At 48.2% G+C, this 21,648-nt stretch overlaps 1 protein-coding gene across 5 annotated transcripts in view; it reads right to left on the bottom strand.

Moving 5' to 3' along the window:
- Positions 1 to 21,648, bottom strand: part of ZHX2 (zinc fingers and homeoboxes 2) — a 193,881-nt gene that overhangs the window by 151,937 nt on the left and 20,296 nt on the right. For 2 of the 5 annotated variants that reach the window (XM_065519570.1, XM_065519569.1), the window contains exon 2: positions 530 to 20,143. The exons of the other annotated variants lie outside the window; for them this stretch is intronic. The gene's annotated coding sequence lies outside the window, so the exon portion shown is untranslated. The remainder of the gene's footprint in view (positions 1 to 529; positions 20,144 to 21,648) is intronic. 5 annotated transcript variants of the gene reach the window in all.

Raw genomic sequence — 21,648 nt, 5'->3', positions numbered from 1 at the left:
TGTCAGAGAGAGCTGAGTATAAGAACAGAAATCCTTCTCCTAGGCTGTTACATTGTTGTAAAGAACATGTGGCCAAGAGACAATGAGCAAGGTCCCCAATTCCAGGGATCTTTGCCCAAGATTTCCTTCTGTCTTGATAAAGGAATAAATTTGACACCCAAAGAGCAGACACAAGATCTGGGACCCAGACCAGGACACATGCTGTAGTCATGGGAAGGACACGTCCTGAGAGAGTTACTAACATTCTCCCCGAGGAGCTCATAGGGAATTTTACAGAAAACGAACCACCTGTCCCTGCAATGTCCTTTCCTGTCTAGAGGAGGCTGTCTGGACTTTCTCACAGCTGAAATCGGATGAGGTACATTATGTATTCAAGTCCTGTTGCAGCAAGCCTTCCAGCCTGCCATCCCGAGCCACCGCCTGCCCAGCTCCAGCAGAAATGCCTCCCTCGGGAGCAGTCTCCATTCACCATCCGCCAGGCCCCACACCCACCGGAGGACCACTCCGATAGCCCAGGCACAGGCCTTACCTGGCAGGTGCTGATGTCGCTGGCTTCCCACTTTGCCCCCGGCAAGAAGTCAATGCAGAGACAGATGGGAACAGTCTACCCTCTGAGAGCTGTCATCTTTTCCAGACCTCTGCTTCCCAGGAGTGGGGAGATGAGCACTGGACCAAACCCAGGAGCAGTCTCTCTGCTTGGGAGGCTCTCGTCACTTTCTTGTCACCAGTCATCTTTTCAGCTCAGTTACCACTTCCTCCGGGAAGCTGTCTCCATCAGGGCAAATCCTGCCATGTGGAGATTTTATGGCACATCAGGCCTCCTTTTATGAGCATGCCTCCTATGAGATGGCTTTGAGTCTGAGGTCTGCTACTTGCTGGTCCTTGAGCAAATCCCATTGTCCCCTGGGCCTCAGGTTTTGAAGGGAGGGGGTTGATAAAATGCTCTCTTGGGTCCCCTTTGGTTCCAACCTCTGGGATTTCCCTTCCCAAAACAAGAGCTGCCATCACAGCAGCAACCCAAGTGGAGGTCTTGACCTTTGGAAAATCCCTTTCCCTCGCTGGGCCTTTGTTCACTTAGCACTAAAATCATGGGATAAGCTATGATACTGGTTTCCAAGCTTTTTAAGGCACGAAATTCATTTTTTCAAAATGCAATCTAATACCTAATAGCAGTAAGAGTAGAGCTGCTTTGCTTGACATAGGAGCGAGGGTCTGGAAGGCCCCTTTCTGTTGGGCCTCTGAAGCATCCTCTCTCAATACGGCTCCTAGAAGCACAGTTTTAAAGTCACACTAGGCTGGGCACAGTGGCTCATACCTGTAATCCCAGCACTTTGGGAGGCCAAGGCAGGTGGATCACTTGAAGTTAGGAGTTCAAGACCAGCCTGGCCAACCTGGTGAAACCCCGTCTCTACTAAAAATACAAAAATTAGCTAGGCAAGGTGGTGCATGCCTGTAATCCCAGCTACTCGGGAGGCTGAGGCATGAGAATCACTTGAAACCAGGAGTTGGAGGTTGCAGGGAGCCGAGATGGTGCCACCGCACTCCAGCCTGGGCGACAGAGTGAGACTCCATCTCTAAATAAATAAATAAATAAATAAATAAAGTCATGCCTGTAGCATCACCGTGTGTCAAGTTCCAATGTCTACCCGCTCTCACCTCACATCTGTGTGTTGCCTGCGTCCTGTGGGGTCCAGGGATCTTCTTTTGAGAAGTGTCCAAAAGATAACAAAGGCTTGCGTGCTCCTTTTTTTTTTTTTTTTTTAAGTGTTTGATTTCAAATGAGGCTTCAAAGGACGTAAGATATGAAATTTATCAAGGCAGGAGGAGAGAAGCCAATAAATTAACCTATTTGCAAATCATTGCTATGGAAGCCAAAGCGCCAACAGTTCAAACAAAGGCCATAAGCTCTTACTAGAACTTAGCATGCCCACGGAGGAGGCACAGATGCCCATGGAGCTGGTCCAGCCCCCAACAAGCCCCCGGGCACCTCCACTGCATCCCATCCCAGTGCCCAGCAGAACTCTAGTTCCCGTCCATGCAGGGCTGGGCAGCAAGTCAGGAAACCTGGCAGCTGGTTCCCAGGAGTTGCCAGCAGAGCCAAGGACACAAAGAGGGACTCCTGGTCCCTGCAGAACCAGCGCACCCCTCCTCCAGAATCTCGAATTTGCGGGAACATTGCCCACCCCTCCCTGCTACCCAGGTGTGAACGGCTGTGTGGCTTTCCACAGCGAGGGCTGCACACTCCTTCCTTTCTTCATTTCTGATGCCTCCTGAATCGTCACCCTCTGCCGGGTAAGCACAACGTGCAGAGGTTTTCGGAGCAGGTGGAGACACCCCTGCTGCTTCCATGTCAGGGAGACATAAAAACACACTAAGAAACCTTCTGGCAGGAGGCTCAAGGCATGGGCCTGTGTGGGCACCTGGCCGGAGGCTTTGATTTGGAAGCCAGAGTAGCTGACCTTTTGGAACCAGGGTGACACCTTTTATATTCAAAGGCAGCTGATTTTTATTCTTATTTTTAAATTCTTATTTTTATTTTATTTATTCCTATTTCTAAAGCACCCATAAAACCATCTCGTGGAGTTGAAGCTTCCTTTAGTTTTCCTTCCATTCTTACTCAGCTTATAAAAATGCATAAAATCAGGAGTCATTCTGCCACCCCAAATGCATCCCTCTCTCAGCCCCGTCGTCTGGTGACAATTCTCCGTATCAATCCCAAGACAGCAGCTGAGCTTCCTGCACAATCCGGCATCTCCCCCATCCCCCGCTCCCGCTCCCTTGTCCTGTTCAGTCCTCTTGAATTTTAACTGTCAACTCTCCAGTGACAGACACAGCAAGCCTGAAGGGGAGGGAGGCGGGTGCTATTTATAATTCGGCGGCGTTCACCCTCAGAACACGGCCATTTTTTCCAGGCCGCCTGCCAGAGGCCCACATTCCCCAGGCTCTATATATGGGTTTCTCCGCAGGCCCCTGTGGCCATCTCCTCGCCTCTGAGGGGCCCAAGGCAGCCTGGCCAGTTAGAAAGGCAGGGCCAGCTCTGCTCCTCCTTGACCTGCGAGGAGGCCACAGCCAGCCCCACAGCCTGGACTTCCTCTGGAACAGAGGACAAGAGTCAGGGACCCTGGGGGTACTGGTCTGACAGGGACTGGAAAGCAGCTGGCTATTCCCCCTGGGTTTGAGTAAGAATGGCAAGGAAAAAAACTGTATTCTTGCTATCAAACATTAGATCACCCCTTCTTTTTGCCAAGTGGTTTTCAATTGTTTCCATCGTGATGTGACTGAGGTCCACGGCAGTCTCGCCAACCCCTGAAAGCTCTGAAAGCTGGATTTATGGACGCCCTTAGCTAGGCAGATGGGAGGGGAGGCCTGGAGAGGGTGGGCAGGCCAGCCAAGGCGAGGGTGTGGGGCTTTGGCCAAGCAGGTATTTTCTGCAGGCTCTCAGCTTTGATTAGCATATATTTAGGATACGGGAGAGAAAGGTGTCCGGCCTCTTGTGGGTATTTGGATGTAACCACTTCACTGCCTTCTGGAAGCCAAGCCTGGAGGCAAAGGAAGGGCCTGACCCAGTGGAGTGCCCAGTCTGGGCTTTCCTCAACTTTGTCCTTTCTTTTTTTTTTTTTTTTTTGTTTTAGGACGGAGTCTCCCTCTGTCGCCCAGGCTGGAGTGCAGTGGCGTGATCTCGGCTCCCTGTAAGCCATTCTCCTGCCTCAGCCTCCCGAGTAGCTGGGACTACAGGCTCCTGCTACCACGCCCAGCTAACTTTTTTGCATTTTTAATAGAGACAGGGTTTCACTGTGTTAGCCAGGGTGGTCTTGATCTCCTGACCTCGTGATCCGCCCGCCTCAACCTGCCAAAGTGCTTGGATTACAGGCGTGAGCCACTGCACCCGGCCAACTTTGTCCTTTCTATGCCGATGCCTGTGGGGCCAGGCTGAGGCCAAAAATGAACTGTGGTCCCTATGGAGCAGGACACCCCCTCCAATTTCATGCGGGCAATTCTACTTTGGTTTCTTGGATAGTGCCTGGAAAATCTCCTTAGGAACTGACTGCAATGGATGCAGATATGTCCTGGTCTGGCCACTCAAACACCAAGAGCACTCTTGTTCGCAGGTCTCTGCTCATCTTTCTCTCCTCCTTTCAAACCAAGTTCAAGTCCTTCTTCTAAAAAGCCTTCTATGGCCATCCGGGTATCTCTTCCTGAGGACGGAGAGCATCTAGTACGAGCACACATGCTGGAATAACAGTCTGGACTGCTGGCGTGCTTACTCTATGCCATGCATTTAGCGCGGAGCATCCCATAAGGCCCCCGTGGGAGAGTGCCATTCTGTAGGTGAGGAAACAGAGGTGCAGAGTGGTCAGGCAGCCTGCACAAGGTGACCTCGTGGGTAGGTAGCAGATCCCAGTCTCACTCCCAGCCTCCCTGCTGCAGGCACTGGTTCCTCTCAGTTGCTTGGGGTCTTCACTGTTACTTTGGGTCCAATCACTGTCTTCTCATGCACTGGCTTCCCGTCTGTCCTTCAAGACAGCTCCTTGCAGGTGGAGGCTGCTTCTTAACGCCTTCCCTCTTCCTTCTCTTCTCCCCTGAGCAGCTAGAACAAACTAGACCCACAAAAAATCTTCACTCCTGCTATGGTCCTATGGCTAAGGACGTGGCTACCTGCGAGCTTGCTTCTGCCTGAGATGGGTTCCTGATTCTCTCCTTTGGCTTCGTGGCCTCTGCGTCCCCCTGAGCAGCCGCTGTCCTCCATCTGTGGAGGTCCCAGCCATCCCTATAGTTACTCGTTTTCCTGTGACAAATATGGGACTGGCGCTTCAGCAGGGGAAAGCAGCAGCAGGAGTTGATCAATTCCTAAGCAACAAAGATCCTGTTTTCATGCAAACGTCCTCGGCATTAAAACAAAAACAAATTCCTCACGGGGCGCGTCCTGGATGCCAAGTTTCATCGTAAGACACATTTTTAAAGCAAGGTTTTGTGCCTGTGTGAGAGACTAACAGGGAATGCGGGAGAGCCCCGGGCCAAGTGCTGTCTCCATATAGATCCGCCCTCATTTAGACCTCATGGCCACCCCTCAAGCTAGCCACAGTCACAGCCTGATCTGAGGGGCGAGAAACCAGGCAGAGAGGGAGGAGGGAGCGGGTCCAGCATCGATCATATCTCAAATGGCAGCAAAGGGAGGTGACCAGGTTTGACTGGGGCTGTGCTGTGTCCAACACAGACCTGGGGATGAAACGTGGTCATATTCGCCTTGCAGACATGAGGATACGATTGTGAACATTTCAGATGACTATGGGCAAAATGTTTTTTTGTTTTTTAAATTTTCCTTAGTGTGCTCTTCTCAACTCCAAATAAAGAGAAGGATGTTGCCTGGATGCCAACTCTCTCTTTACAAAAACCCAGTTCGACTGTAAATCTGGATGAAATGTTAGAATTGACCAAATGCCCTGCAGCGTATGACACTTACAGAGTGCTCAGGAGAGTCCCTGACTCACTTGGCTCTAAACGTGGTCCTGGATTCCTTGCCTCCGAGGCCAAGAGCAAATAAAAAGGGGGTGATGATGAGAAATCTTATGAGGCAAGCCAGGACTTTTAGGTTGAATGATAACAAGGGCCCTGAGCTTTGAAGAGGTGGGACCACTGAGGGCAGAGCTATCTGGGAAGGCTTCCTGGAGGAGGGAGATATGCTGATTCCACTCAAGGATCTCGTAATAGACAGCTTTGGCCTGATCCTAGAGGAGCTGGGTGCCCACCAACACCAGCATCACCAGGCCATCGCCAGGGTCACCAGGCCTGCCCAGCAGTTACAGGAAAGTGTCCATAGGCCATCTAGCCTCCAGCTGGCTCCTGAAGCTTTGTCTTGTAGGATTATGGGTGTCCAAAGGCAGCACACTTGATGGGTTAGGGGCGGGGCCACACAGTTCACTTCTGGCAAGAGGCAGTAATCCCAGGACTGTGGTATTTTAGAGCTGCAGGATCATCTGGCACTGTCCCCTTACTGCTGATGCCTTGCCCAAGGTTCATAGTGCAGCCAAGACTTCAGTTTGAACTTCTTCCTTCCTGGCCCTCTGAAACCCTCTTTGCAGCCTGCTTTTCCCATGCTGAGGAGGTAGTCCCTGGCTTCTGCATGTGCCCAGCAGTGCCTTGTGGGCCTGGGATTGGGTGATACAGACAGCATAACGTCTGGTTGCAGCCTCCCCAAGCTGGCCTGGGAAGCTCCCCAGTGCCTCTTCCTAGTGCCTCAAACGGCAACTGATCCTGAGTGGGCAAAGGTCTGGTGCTGGGCACAGTGAGTGGGCAGGTGGGGCAGGATAAAAGGGCCTCTAAAGGGGACTTGTGGGAGCTCAGAGTGATAAGAATCAGCTAAGGAGGGTGTGGAAAGCACGCGGGCATTGTGTGCAGAAGACCTGGGCTGGAATCTAACACTGCGAGTACTCCCCAGGATCCGTGTTCCTCTCTTTAGCCCAGGCATGCAGTTACACTACATTTTCCAACCTTCCTTGCAGTTAGCTATGATCATGTGACTGCATTCTGGCCAGTGGAATGTGTGTGGAAGTGATGTGGGCCAATTCCAGGCCTGGCCTATAAAAATCCCCCACTTTTTGTTCTCTCTCTTTCTCCATCCACCATCTGCATGCAGAGCTCCCAGGACTCGAGGGAGAAAAAGCCACCAGAGGAAAGGAGCCTGGGTCCCTGAATCACTGTGTAGAATACTGCCTGCCAAACATACACCCTGAATTGTTATGGCAATAACAAATAAACTCCTAATGTGTTAAGCCATTTAAATTCTGGGGTTGTTACAGCTGTCAGCCCAGTCTGACTAACATAGCCTCTTAATAGGCTTTGGATAAGTTTCTTAGCCTCCCTGAGCTTCAGTTTCCTCATCTCTAAAATGAGAATTAGAAAAACCTTTCTGAGAATGACTGAGCTAATATTTGTAAAGCTCCTACAACCAAGGCTGCATGTGACTTTTGTGAGCCCTTGGCACTTTGATTTTGTAGGTGCCTTCCTCTATTCAAAAAAAAAAAAAAGAATAAATAAAAATGAGGCTTTACAACTCTATCAGTATAAAGATGGATATAAGACAGATTCATTATTGAGACTCGTTTGAACCCAGGAGGCAGAAGTTGCAGTGAGCCGAGATCGCTCCACTGCACTCCAGCCTGGCAACAGAGCAAGACTCTGTCTCAAAAAAAAAAAAAAAAAAAAGATAGATTCATTATTACGTTTATTATTACAGGCATACTTTGGAGCCCTTGAGACTTCAGTTCCAGACCACTGCAATAAAGCAAGTATCACAATAAAGTGAGTCACACGAATTTTTTTATTTTCTAGTGCAATAAGTTTTGTTTGCACTGTACTATAGTCTAATAAGCAACAGCAGTATACATAAAAAAAGCACACCCTTCATTTAAAATACTTCACTGTTAAAAAATGCTAATAATAATCTGCCCCTTTAGCCTTTTGATGGTGGAAGATCTTGCCCTAATGGTGATGGTTGCTAACTGATCAGAGTGGTGGTTGCTGAAGGGTGGAGTGGCTATGGCAATTTCCGTTTTTTTTTTTTTTTTTTTTTTTTGAGATGGAGTCTTGCTCTATCGCCCAGGCTGGAGTGCGGTAGCATGACCTCAGCTCACTGCAACCTCTGCCTCCCGGGTTCGAGTGATTTTCCTGCTTCAGCCTCCCTAGTAGCTGGGACTGCAGGTGTGCGCCACCACACCTGGTTAATTTGTGTATTTTCAGTAGAGACGGGGTTTCACCAGGCTGGTCTTGAACACCTAACCTCAGGTGTTCCGCCTGCCTCGGCTTCCTGAAGTGCTGGGATTACAGGCATGAGCCACCACGCCCAGCCAGCAATTTTTTAAAATAAGACGACAATGAAGTTAGATGCATTGATTGACTCTTTCACAAAAGCTTTGTAGGTAGCATGCGATGCTGTTTGATAGCATCTTACCCACAGTAGAACTTCTTTCAAAATTGGAGTCAATCCTCTTAAACCCTGCGGCTGCTTTATCAACTAAGTTTAAGTCATAGTCTAAATCCTTTGTTCTCATTTCAATAACGTTCACAGCATCTTCACCAGGAGTGGATTCCATCTCAAGAAACCACTTTCTTTGCTCATTCATAAGGAGCAAATCTTCATCTGTTCAACTTTATCATGAGATTGCAGCAATTCATTCACATCTTCAGACTCCACTTCTAATTCTAGTTCTCTTGCTATAAAACACAGTATCTGTGAAGCGTGATACAGCGAAGTGCAATAAAATGAGGTATGCCTGTATTTATTATTTTTATATTTGATTTTATATTCATTGTTATTATATTCACTTTTTTCCTTCTGATTTTAAGAGCAATAAAAATGAGCATTTTCTGGGCCCCTCAAAGTATCAGACTCTATGCACTGTGCCTATTGAACCTAGCGGAGAAGCCAACCCTGCCCACTGTAGTGTCTGGCCCATGGTGCATACAATAAATGGGAACTATTAAGAGACATGTATAAAACTAATAACAGAAAGACAGGTATGAAACAGCAACAAATGATTATGAAGCCCCTTTCATATACCTCATTTCCTCCAACCCTCACATCCACTGTATAAGATGCTTATCATCTATATTTTCTGATGGAAAAATGAGACTCAAGGAGATCAAGTTGTGGGCTCAAGAAAGGCAGGAACATCTAATACTCAGTGCCTATGTTGGGCACAATGCTTGACACCTGTCTTACTTTATCACTGCTAATTTTCCCAGATCCAGGATGAGGTAGGGGTTATGTTTTTACCCCCATTTATGATTAAAAAAACAAATTGATGCCAGGGACCAGTGGCTGAGCTGAGAACTAAACCCACTTCTACTGGGTACCCCATCTAATGCTAGCTCTACCACCTGGTCTTTCCATTTATCAATAGCTGTGTCAGCAGAATTGAGAGATGGCAGTGTCTACAGAGGGTGTCAGACACCCCAACACCTCCTTTCATGGGCTAGAGAAGAACCTGCTCAGGGCTGAAATCCAAACACATCATGCCAGATTCAACTTGTGCTTTCTCATTCTCCACCCAAATGTACTCCTTAGAAGGTTTAATTATAGTGACTTCTATTTTCTTGTAAATAATCACATCTGTCATAACTGATCTAACTAATCCAAGGCTCCAAGTTGGCAGTCTTGGTGGCCTGAGCCAATGTGTCAATTATGCCAAGTAGGCTGTGAGCAAAAGTTGCGTGAAATGGGAGAGAGAAAAATAATCACAGTCATATAAATGGTGAGGACCAATATGTGCTTTTTCACAACAGTAATATCAACACGAACTTGTAAATGTGGCCAGTGGGTGTCAACCCTTCAGCAATCCAACAGTGAAACAGATGCAGCCAGCCAGTTCCCGGAGAATAAAAACAACCTTTTTAGTAGAGAGCCAATCCTAGCAACTGGCTTCTTTAATATTTTTTTGAGTCTAAGTAGATACCCCCAGGAAGCTGCCCTGGCTCTTCATGACCTGTTGCCTCTGGGAGTTGCAAGGGCTATATTCAGAGTGCAGCTGTTCAGCCAGCATAGATCAGCAGTGCGAACTTTGGGTCTGGATTGGGGTTCTAGTCTTCTCTCTCTGTGAAATTTATCAGTAGTATAACTAAGCAAATCGTTTAGCCTTCACCGATTCATCTCAGCTTTCTCATCTATAAAATGGGGACAAGAATGTCTACCGCCCAGAATCCTTGGAGGACTGAATGATGTAATGACTGTATGTGATAGTCTGTTGGAGAGAATAAGCACTACATAAATGCCAATCATCATCATAATGAGCAGATTAGCATATACAGGTTAAGCATCCCTAATAAAAAAATCTGACATTCAAAATGCTTTAAAATCCAAAACTTTTGAGCACCGACATGATGCTCAAAGGAAATCCTGATTGGAGCATTTCGTATTTTGGATTTTTGGATTAGAAATGCTCAACTGGTATGTATTCAGCAAATATCACAAAATTAAAAAAAAAAATCAAAATCTGAAACACTTCTGGTCCCAACAATGTTGGATAAAAGATATTCAACGTGTACTGAGTCCTGTTTTCAATCCATGAGATAACTTCTTTCTCTACTCAAATAACAGCAAATGGAAACACTCATACTCTACGTCAGAGAGGGGATAAGATACGGCATCTACTCGGCGACTTCTTTCATGGGAGGTGTCTGAAAGTCATCATGCCAGTCGAGCTCTGAAAGTCTTTGTGTCTGATGGGAGGCTATAACGGAGGTACATCTTTCAGGTCACAACACAGGAAACTGAAAGGCGGCTCTGATGCATTCCCGAGACACCCATGGGAAATGGACACATGCTCTTGGCTATGACTTTCAGAGTGACCTTGGGCACATTAGCTCATCTTTCTTGCTTCAGTTTCCTCAACTGTAAAATGAAGGTAGTAACAGTACCTACTTCTTCTTCTTTTTTTTTTTTTTTTGAGACGGAGTTTCATTCTTTTTGCCCAGCCTGGAGTACAGTGGCGCAATCTCGGCTCACCGCAAGCTCTGCCTCCCAGGTTCAAGTGATTCTCCTGCCTCAGCCTCCCGAGTAGCTGGGATTACAGGCATGTGCCGCCATTCTGGCTAACTTTTGTATTTTTAGTAGAGATGGGGTTTCTCCATGTTGGTCAGGTTGGTCTTGAACTCCTGACCTCAGGTGATCCGCCCGCCTCAGCCTCCCAAAGTGCTGGGATTACAGGTGGAAGCCACCGCATCTGGCCCAGTACCTGCTTCTTAGAGTAGTGGTAAGGAATGCTTAAACTACCACACATCACTGGCTTACAACAGGGCCAGGCACATGGGAAGCAATCAGTTGGTATCAGTATTTACTACGACTTATGTCACCACCATGTCACTGGTCAATGGCCTTCCTTCCCTCCTCCAGGATTTACTAACATACGTGTTTAATGTGTTAGCCTCTTTCAGGTTTTCCACATTAAACCTCTTCCTAGGAAGGAAATATTGTAGTCAACATAGAAGATCTGGCAGCAAAGCACAGTGTTAAGAGCTCCAGGATCTATATCTGAATCTTCAAGAGAGGCCCAGAGTCGCTTCCTTCAAAGGAAGTACATTTCTGGAGCAGAGACGTGGGAGAAAGGGTTCTGCACCAAGAATCAGGGGACCCAAACCCCAGCTCCGTGCCATTTTTCCCACTCTGTGGCCTTGGGCAAGTTGCTTCACTACTCTGGGTATGAATTTTCTCAGTTATAAAATAAACGGGGCTTTTGGCAATGCATCTCAGTTTATTCACGTAAAGAAAGTAAGGACAACTATCACAGAGTTGCTACAGGATGTGAACCACATAACGCATCACTCACTGAAAGGCATGAGGTCCTGACCATCGCCCATAAGGCTCTTTTCCATCTGGCTCCCACATCTCCAGAACGCATGGCCCTTTCTGCTGCACACATTGGACTCCTCGCTTTTCTCACACCCCTCAGGCACGCTCCCACCTTAGGGTCTTTGCACCAGCTGTCCTCTGCCTGGAATTCTCTTTCCCCAGAAAGCCCCAGGGCTCACTCCTCCACTTCCTTCAAGTCTTAGGTTACTATTGTTTTTCTATAACAATGATCGCTTTCTAGCATAGTCTATGATTTCCTTACTTATTATGATTATTGCTTACTGTCTGTCTCTCCCCAGGCCAAAAATGTAAGTTCCGTGAGAGAAGTTTTGAACCCAAGAGCCTGAGAAGAGAACTGGGTACAAAACAGGTGATCAATAGATATTTGATGATTTATTGAATGAATGCATGAAGAGCACGGATACACAAAGCGAGTACTTATTAAATTCTTGGCAGCCTTCTTAAACGTGAAAGGAGGATTCTTACTCCTCACACATTTTCTTTCCACGAGAAAGGGTCCTTATGTCAAGGCTCTGGACCTGTTACCATCCTGCCTTCCTTCTCTTCACCCCTGAAAGTGGAGTAAAGGCCTGATTGGCAGGTGATGGCCACTCACAGACCATTTCTCAACTCAAACATTACTCTCCTGCAAGCATCACAGATGGGCCCTCTCTTTCTGTTCTGTCTGCCCCTATCAGAGGGTGGCAGTGGCCTTGGCCCTGGGCGAGTGTGTCTGGTTGCCAGGTTCCCAGTTCCCCCTGTCGGGTTCTTCCATGGCGTGGATGCAGGGCAGGGAGCACTAGAAAGACCACCAAGCCAGTAAACCTGCATCATATTCTCTAGTCTGGTTCTGTCAGTAACAAAGTAGATATTTTTAATTTTATTATTTTTTGAGACAGGGTCTCGCTCTGTCACCCAGGCTGGAGTGCAGTGGTACAATCTCAGCTCACTGCAGCCTCGACCTCCTGGGCTCAAGCAATTCTCTCACCTCAGCCTCCCTAGTAGCTTGGACCACTGGCATGTGCCACCACACCCAGCTAATTTTTTTTTTTTTGTAGTGACCGGGTTTTGCCATGTTGCCCAGGCTGGTCTCGAACTCCTGAGCTCAAGCAATCCACCCACCTCAGCCTCCCAAAGTGCCGGGATTACAGGTATAAGCTGCACTCAGCCCAAAGTCGATATCTCGATTTCCACCTGTTCAACTCCTATGTCTGTCTCCATTGATTCTGAACCTGGCCAGGTAACAAGGCTGTGCCATTTACTGACCCCTAAAACTCTAACATCACACATTCCCAATTTTAAAAAGTAAAACTTTTGGTACCCTCGATCCAAGTTGTCTATAATCCCAGCCACTCCCTTTTGACATGCTAGTCTGTGGATGTTCCACTTCACATACAACACTCTTTGGCGTGCCCATTTTGATGGGCATGACTCTGCAGTGAGGTTTGTGACCCCAGGGGAAAGGGGCTGCTACTGACTGGACACCATTCTGCTACTGATGCTGTTTAAAAATGTATATACATCCTGCCCCTTACTGCTGGCCCTTCCAGGACCTGCCGTCCACAGAGCCTCACCCACGCAGGACGTGACATCTCAGGGCCGCGTTTCCTGCTCATGTGGGACTCGATGCTGTTCTCTGAACTGCTGCATTTGCTCCATTCTTCTTGTCTTCTGAGATCCTTTAGGAAACTGTATCTGTCATCCAACCTGTTCACTATAGCTCCCAGCTTCACATTATCTCTGACCACAGTGATAGTGATCACCAATGTGTACAAGGTCTCAGGTATTGAGCCAAGCATTCTCCCTATATTGTCGCATTTAATACTCAAAACAAGCCAAGGAAGCAGGGGTTACTACCCCCCATTTTACAGAAAAGGAAACTAACGTTTATAGAGATGAAGGGTATTTATGTGTCACTGCAGTTCATAAGTAGCTGAGCCAGTTCTTAAGCCTGCACACTGGACGGCCTCTAGGGCTGGCACTTAGGTCTTCATTTATGCCATTTATTAAGCTCTTACTCTTTGCCAAACATTGTGCACAATGCTGGATTTACATGATCTCTTCAGAGGCTTTAAAATATATATATATATATATATATATATATTTTTTTTTTTTTTTAAGCAGAGAGATACATGCCCATGGTCAAGAAATCAAGCACTACCGGGACTTATAATGAAAACCATCACCTTCTAATGAAAAGTAGCCCTCCACCTCCCCTACCCAACACACTCCCCAAAGTCAACCTTTTCTAACTCTTTCTGAAAACTCACAGAGACTTCTCTAACTACAGGATTTATTGTACGCTTCAAACAATTTGGATGACGTAGATATAATGATGATCTCCCTTTACAGATGATGAAATGGCAGCAGAGTGGCCTAACGTCACATAGCTGGCATGGGGCAAAGCCAGCATTCAAATTCACTTCTGCCTCTGTCCAGGTCCTGCTCTTACACTTCAGGCCCCCTGCGTGACATGTGGGGCAAGGGTGTGGCTCGGGCTCCCTCAGGCACACTGGTTTCTGGGTTGCTTGTTGTCTAAAAGCACTCACAGTGGGCATAACTAAATACCAGCATGGGATTATGCAGAAGTGAGTTTTCTTTTCCCTGTGAGGTTAGTTGCCAATTCCTCTTTCCTCTTTTTTTGAGATGGAGTTTCACTGTTGCCCAGGCTGGAGTGCAGTGGTGCCACCTCGGCTCACTGCAACCTCCGCCTCCCAGGTTCAAGCGATTCTCCTGCCTCAGCCTCCCTAGTAGCTGGGATTACAGGTGTCTACCACCATGCTTGGCTAATTTTTTTGTGTTTTTAGTAGAAACGGGGTTTCGCCATTTTGGCCAGGCTGGTCTTGAACTCCTGACCTCATGTGATCTGCCCACCTCGGCCTCCCAAAGTGCTGGGATTATAGGCGTGAGCCACCGCACCCGGCCCCAACTCCTCTTTCTAGTGTCTTCACGTTTGTCCTTCTCCAGCCACTGCAGACATCTCCCATCTCTCTGTTATGATACAACTGCCAACATCACTTCAGGGGCTGAGTCTCCCGGGCCCTTCTATTCCTTTCCAAGAACCTCACAGCTTCCGGTCTCTCCTCCTGTGAGATGGAACTAATGGCATTTATCACCATCTCCGTTAGGAGGTTGCAAAAAAGACCAATCCCTTCCAGATTCAGCTTTTATAAGAAATAAGTCTCCCTTTGTTTTGTGACTATAGTTATTGCTGGAGAAAAAGTGCATGCAGCACAAAATGAAACAACCTTGACAGTATTTGTTAATTGTCTAGCTAGTGCTTTGGAGCTCCAACTCAAACTAGTCAGGTTCAAATCTTGGTAAGGGCATTCACTTACTATCTTTGGTAATCTGACAGGTCACTCTCCTCTCAGTAATGGATTCCTCAGCTGTAAATCTGGAAGGAGTGTGGTGAGAATGATGGATTATAAATAATGAATTACACGGGTTAACCGTTGTGCTTTGAACTCTCCTGACCACAGCCCGTGCTCTATATGCTATTATTACTTAGTATTTGATATGGTTTGACTGTGTCCCCACCCAAATCTCATCTTGAATTGCAGTTTCCATAATTCCCACATGTCATGGGAGGGACCTGGTGGGAGGTACTTGAATCATGGGGGCGGTTATCCCCATGCTGCTGTTCTAGTGATAATGAGTGAGTTATCATGAGATCTGATGGTTTTACAAGCGGCTTTCCCCCCTTTTGCTTGGCACTTCTCCTTCCCGCCATCATGTGAAGAAGGATGTTTGCTTCCCCTTCCACCCATGATTGTAAGTTTCCTGAGGCCTCTCAAGCCATGCTAAACTGTGAGTCAATTAAATCTCTTTCATTTATAAATTACCCAGTCTTGGGTATGTCTTTCTTAGCAGCATGAGAATGGACTAATACGCTACTAGTATTGTTGTTTAAAACCCTGAAGTTGACCTGAGGCATATATATATATATATATGTGTGTGTATATATATATATTTGGTGCTCACATCTAAGTGGCATCAAGATAGAAATGATCATTAATCTCTTAAAAGTATTTAAAGGCATAATTATTAGCCCCATCTTACAGATGAGTAGATAAACTGAAAAAAGGTGACCTGCCCAAGGTGACAGGATGGTTCTGAATTAGAAGCAGGCACTAAGGCCATTTGAACTTTCCCAGTAACAAGGCTGGGTGACCTTGGACAAGTTGCACTATCTCTCTCTGAGCCTCATTTGTAAAATGAAAGGGGTAAAGCTGAGACCTCACCTCTACCATTCTCTAATAAAGAGGGAGTAAGCACAGCAGTTAAGAGATAGTGTCCAGAGTTAGGGGTCTTCCACTTACTACCTGAGTGACCTTGAGCAAATTACTTATTCTCCCGGTGCCTCGGTTTGCTCATCTGCAAAATGGGTCTAATGGCAGTATCCACCCTAGAAGGTGGTTATATATCTGAGGAGAAGGCCCGGCACATAAAAGTGCACAGTAAGCATCAGTTCTTATTCCTGACTTGTATGTGGCCAGCCTGGCCTCCAACACCCTTTGTCAGTCCTAAGCCCTTTGCTCATCACCGACCACAGTCTCACTCCTGACACTGTGCTGAGGGCATAACACGTGGTTTCCACAAATCCCGGTTAGATGTCTTAGGCAGAGTGTTAAGCTCTCCGTCTAAAGTAAAAGGCTATTTTCAAGTGCCTAACACTTCAATTTGAAAAGAAAACTCTATTTTTTTTATTTCTACCTGTAACGCTGATTACAGTGTTTTTGCTTTTCTTCCCATGCAGTCTGGAAATCCTGAATAAATGTCAAAAAGAGTTCCCTGAGTCAATAAATAATGTAATATTATTAAAACTCTTAGGAATGAACCATTTCCTCCATTACCAGAAGCTTAAAAGGATAATATTTTCAATTTCATTTTTCAATAAATACATTATGCAGGGCGCAAGTGGTGTGGCTATAATTTGTGGTTAATAGATCAATGGTTCATTCATTCGATTGGAAAATACCTGCGCCTGCCCAGTAGGAGCCAGGCATTGTCCCAGGCTTTGATGATCCAACAATAGCAACAGCAGCAGCAGCAGGGAAAATAGGAGCTCCCACTCACCAAGGTCCCCTTCCACTGTCCACCCTTCTCCACCCTGTGGACTGTGGGAGTGCACATCCTCGCCCTCCACCCTCTACCAGTGAGCTCTACCAGTGGGACGAACTGGCATGAGATCAGAGGGTCTAAGGACGGGAGGTCTGGGGTATATATCCCCACTCCCCCTCCCCTATCATCAGACCTAGAGAAAATTACTTCATCTTTCTGTGCCTCAGGTTTCCCATCTGTGAAATGGGGCAAACAGTAATACTCCATAAATGAGGCTGACGTGAGTTACCGTGCTTAGAACAATGGCTGGCCATAATCGGCACAAGGTAAACGTCAGCTGTGTAAAATGACTGTTCTTCAGTGTCATGTGGGACAGTCACTCTCCCACAGCTACACCTTGCCTGAGATCCAGTGGCCACTCTTCGTCTTGACCTTCAGGCCTAGGGGAGGTCGGACTTTCAGCTGTTGTGAGCCTGGTGCTTCCCTTTCCCTTGTCGGCTTTGCTTAACCCTGCACTCTTCTCTGTAATCAGGCCCTCCATTTACTCAGTCCTCGCCACTCTGTGTGTACCATCTCTTTCCTGCTGGGACCCTAACTCTGGTGCCTGCACACACTGTGTTCCGGGCAGTGTTCATGAGTTTTCTGTAATGCATACAAATTGACCTGGGCAGATGCATCCCTTTTCTGGATTATAAAACTTGTGATGACTTTGTCAGCTCCCTGGTTTCTTCTTGCTTTTCTAGGTGGCTCTGTTGGGTAGGGACCAAGAAATTCCACAAATGCCCCTGTAAAGGAAGTCTTACTGGGCCCATTTCTACAGAGAGAAAAACTGAGGCACACAGTTCAACCTAAGCCCCACAATTAGGAAGTAGTTAAGCTGAGTTTCAGATTCAGGCCGAGCTTTCATTCCCAAGCCTTACTTTAATGCCATCGAAAGTGACTCATTCATCCTTGATTTCCTGAAAGCTTGCAGGTAAGTAAAAAGGCAATTACAGTCGTGTGTGTGATGATTAATCTGATAGGAATAAGAACAGGAAATTGTGCAAAGGCCAAGCTTACCTGGGAACTAGTGATGAGAATGGGAGTTAGAGAAGGCTTCCCAGAGGAGGTGATATTAACCAGACTCATGAAATATGGAGCACTATTCTGGCAACAAGGAAGAGGAACTGGAATATGCAAAGCTTTAGAGGGAAGAGGGAAACAGAGAAGGACTTTTTGTTCAGGTCCTACAAGCAGTTCAAAAATCCCAGAGCAGAGAACTCGAGGCAGGGGACAGGGAGGAGTAATGACAGAGCTGAGGCCGGGTCCCAGTGATGAGGAGCCACAACTGCTGGGCTGAGGAGATGCGACTTAGACATTTCGATGTCAATGTTTGTAGAGAGATGATGCCTATACGGGCCTGCTCTGGCAATCTACCCATGACAGCCAGCTCCGTTAGGACAGAGGCTCTTATGTTTCATTTCGAACTTTTAAACCTGGCATGGAGCTCTGTATACAACAGGTGCTCCATCAGTGGGACTGACAACTTTTAAAAAAAGAAAGATCTTCATGAGGTGTTCCTCTGAGTCCGTAGGAGATGCTGTGGGGCTGGCCCATGACCCCCTGTCCTTCCCACCTCAGTGCACATCGGCTTCACTTCTAACAGTTGGTACCTGTGTTTCCTTGCTGGGGTGGGGGGGGCCCTCTGATTTTCAGTGGCCACTTTGTTCCCCACATGCCAGGCCTGAAGTACGGGAGAATGACACCCCTTCAGGGAGCAGCCCACGGCCAGTGACTGATGGGAGTTGGTGAATCGGTCATGCCGGTCTCAGTTCTCAGGTGGGACAGCGCTGAGGCGTGTGATCTGTGCTGGCACCCAGAGCTCCCCACTGTGGTCACCTGCTTGACAACGTTCTATTTCCTGGCTTCCTTCTCTCCAGGTCTCACTTCCTGCCACCCCCAACCCCCAACCCAGGTCTTCCTTCACTTCTCACATAAACTATTTGCACTTGAAGCTTTGCCTTGGGGTCTGCATCTGGGTATCCCAAACTAAGACAGCCTGATTCTTAGTGTCACAGAATGCAAGAGTTGAGATGAAGGGACTTCAGAGGTAACCTACCATGGGCAGGAACACACATGGAGTCTACAGCTGGGGGATGGCTGGGGCTGGGTTTATGCTATGCACGTACTGAGGCAACAGAGTGGCTGCTGTGTGCACAAGGGAATCCACGGCCCTGCGTTCTAGTTTCTGCTCTGGACAAGGCACTGTATGTTGGAAAGAATACGGGCTTTGGAGCGAGACAGACCTGGGTTTGAGACCAGGCTGGGCTACAGATGGGCAGGTAACCCCAAGGAGTTAGGTGACCTCCCAGAACCTCAGTTTCCTCAGCTGGGAAATGGTGCAGGGTTGTGATGGCGTTCAAGTGTGAAATGCAAGTAAAACACCTCACTGGGAGACACTGGGCTCCCTTCTAGTGTCATTTCAGGCACTGCTTATACTATGTCCTAGCTGCTTTTTGCATACCTCCAGCCTAGCAATTCTTTCACTATACGGGCCACCTTGTGCATCCGCCTATGTGCCTCCCAGGAGACTGGAGACTCCCAGAAGATAGGAGCCAGGTTTTCCTCATCCTTGCCTCCCCAGCATTCAGCATCACACCAGGCATTTACCAAGCCCTTAATGAATGTTTGTTGAATGAATGACTGAATAAATGGGGCCAGGAATGGTGGCTCACACCTGTAATGCCAGCACTTGGGGAGGCTGAGGTGGGTGGATCACTTGAGGCCAGGAGTTGGAGACCAGCCTAACCAACAAGGTGAAACCCCATTTCTACTAAAAGTACAAAAATTAGCCGGGCATAGTGGCGCACACCTGTGGTCCCAGCTACTCGGGAGGCTGAGGCATGAGAATCACTTGAACCCAGGAGGCGGAGGTTGCAGGGAGCTGCGACTGCCACTGCACTGCAGCCTGGGTGACAGCAAGACTCTGTCTCGAACAATAAATAAATACATAAATAAATGGCAAAGATGAAAGAATCCCTGCAAACATCTACCAGTGACGATGGGTTTTCTGCAGTGTTTCTTTATTCATTGACTCTTACAGCGCTGAGTCCTTGCCAGGCACCAGGCCCTATTCTATGTACTGACCAAAGCCTGCCCCGGCCCTCCATCTAATGGCTTTTCCTCCGGGGGGAGATAGCAGTGAGCCTCAAACAGGCCACCTGGCAGGCTCACCTGGGAAACTTCTCTAATGTGCACCCATATTCCAGAGATTCTGATTTCATCATGTGGGGTGGGGCTGGGCATTGGGAGTTTCAAAAGCTCAGGTGAGGATAATGAGCTGCCAGGGGGCGTACTACTGGGACCAAGAGAGAAGAAAAACCAAACCATTTCAGAGAGTGAAGAATACAGAACAGAGGGTGTGATTTAGTCCAGGGGTTCTCCATGGGGGAAGAGGAGATTGGGACCGTTTCACCCCCGAAGACACATTTGACACAATCTGGAGACAGTTTCGGTTGTCACAGCTGGAGGGGAGGTGCTGCTGGCATGGAGTTGGCAGAGGCCAGGGATGCTGCCAAATACCCTACCATGCACAGGACAGCTCCTCACGAAAGAATGATCCAGGCCAGAATGGGCTGAGATGGAGTAATCCTGGTCTAGAGACAGGGCAGGGTGTGCTTCACAGAAGGCTTCTTGGTGGAGGTGACAGGAGAGCTGACACTGAAGAGGCAAGACACAGACTCCACCAGTGAAAGCCTGCGGGAGGAGCAACAGAGAGTGGCACGTCTGAGGTGGGGCCAGGGCCACCATCATGGTCCTTAACGAAAAGGTGCCACGTGGTGACACTGCCAAGCCTGGCTCACGTCACCACTACTTCAGTGGGGGCTGTCTGTTAGGGGTAGGGTGGGGAGAGGGAGGGGGAAATCTGGCCGCATTTGCTTTGCTGCTTTCACTTTTAGGTCTCCAAATCCCCAAGTCCTCACCCCCGTTCCAGGCTCAGAACAGGAACAGGGGATGGAGAGGAAGTTTCAATTCGGGTTGACCACTCAGACCTTGCCACCGTCACCACCTGCAGAGTCACTTCTTCTTTATTTCCAAAAACATCTCCTGTTGCAGCCCGCTGGTCCCCTAGAGCTCTAACTGCAGGCGGGGTGGGGTGGGGTGGGAGTGGGGGCAGTGGGATGCAGGGGAACATTCTTGGGTGACAGCCTGCCAGCCTCCTCCGCCTCTGGCAAGAGTGACTTCCCAAGAGAAACAGGGATGCCCAGAGCAGTAAATAAACACAGCATCCCAGAGGAGAAGGGTGGAAAGGCAGCCCCTGCCAGCCTTGCCCCCGTCACAGACACAACCCATTCACTTTACCAGTCAGGCGCTGGGACTCAGAATGCATCTCCTGCCCTGCTCCCCTGTCCCCTTTCTCTTTCTCTTTCCCTTTCCTGAAGCTTCCCTGTAAATCAGTTGCAGACCCACTGCCTTGGTATCCCCTGGCTTGGACGAGCAGGGGCCATGAAGGCAGCCTGCTTGCTCAACACCACGCGGGCTTTCCATGGAAACATCAGGACAGTTCTGTGGGGGCAATCTGGGTGGAAAGGCAAGTCCTTACATCCAAGGTCCAGAAAGGCCTGAGTCAACAGGCTATGCAAGGGCAGCCACTGGCCTCTGACAGCAACAGGCCTTACCTGCAGGAACCCTGCTACCTGGGGATGGGCAGAGGGAACGCAGCTGCAGACTGCTGAGAAGAAAAGTGACTCGTGGCTGGGCGTGGCGGCTCAAGCCTCTAATCCCAGCACTTTGAGAGGCCAAGGTGGGTGGATCACTGGAGGCCAGGAGTTCAAGACCAGCCTAGCCAACATGGTGCAACCCCATTTCTACTAAAAAAATAAAAATTAGCTGGGCGCGGTGGTACACGCCTGTAATCCCAGCTACTTGGGAGGCTGAGGCAGGAGAATCGCTTGAACCCGGGAGGTGGAGGCTGAGCTGAGATGAGCTGAGGTGAGCTGAGATTGTGCCACTGCACTCCAGCCTGGATGACAGAGTGAGACTCTGTCAAAAGAAAAAAAGAAAGGTGATTCCAGGAACTGTACAACCACCTCCACTTTCTAAGTGGAGAAACTGTGGCCAGAGAGGGGATAAATGACCCACCAAAAGTCAGCAGCCGTGGGTGGCTGGGCAGGGTGATCCCAGGTCTTCTGACCCCTGTCTGCATGTGGAATTTATCTCAGGCCTCATACTTATTTCCGAATTGTAGAAAAGTTCCAAGT

This window comes from Macaca fascicularis, chromosome 8, assembly GCF_037993035.2.
Source record: "Macaca fascicularis isolate 582-1 chromosome 8, T2T-MFA8v1.1".
Classification (NCBI taxonomy): domain Eukaryota; kingdom Metazoa; phylum Chordata; class Mammalia; order Primates; family Cercopithecidae; genus Macaca; species Macaca fascicularis.
This window is presented reverse-complemented; position numbering and strand designations above follow the sequence as displayed.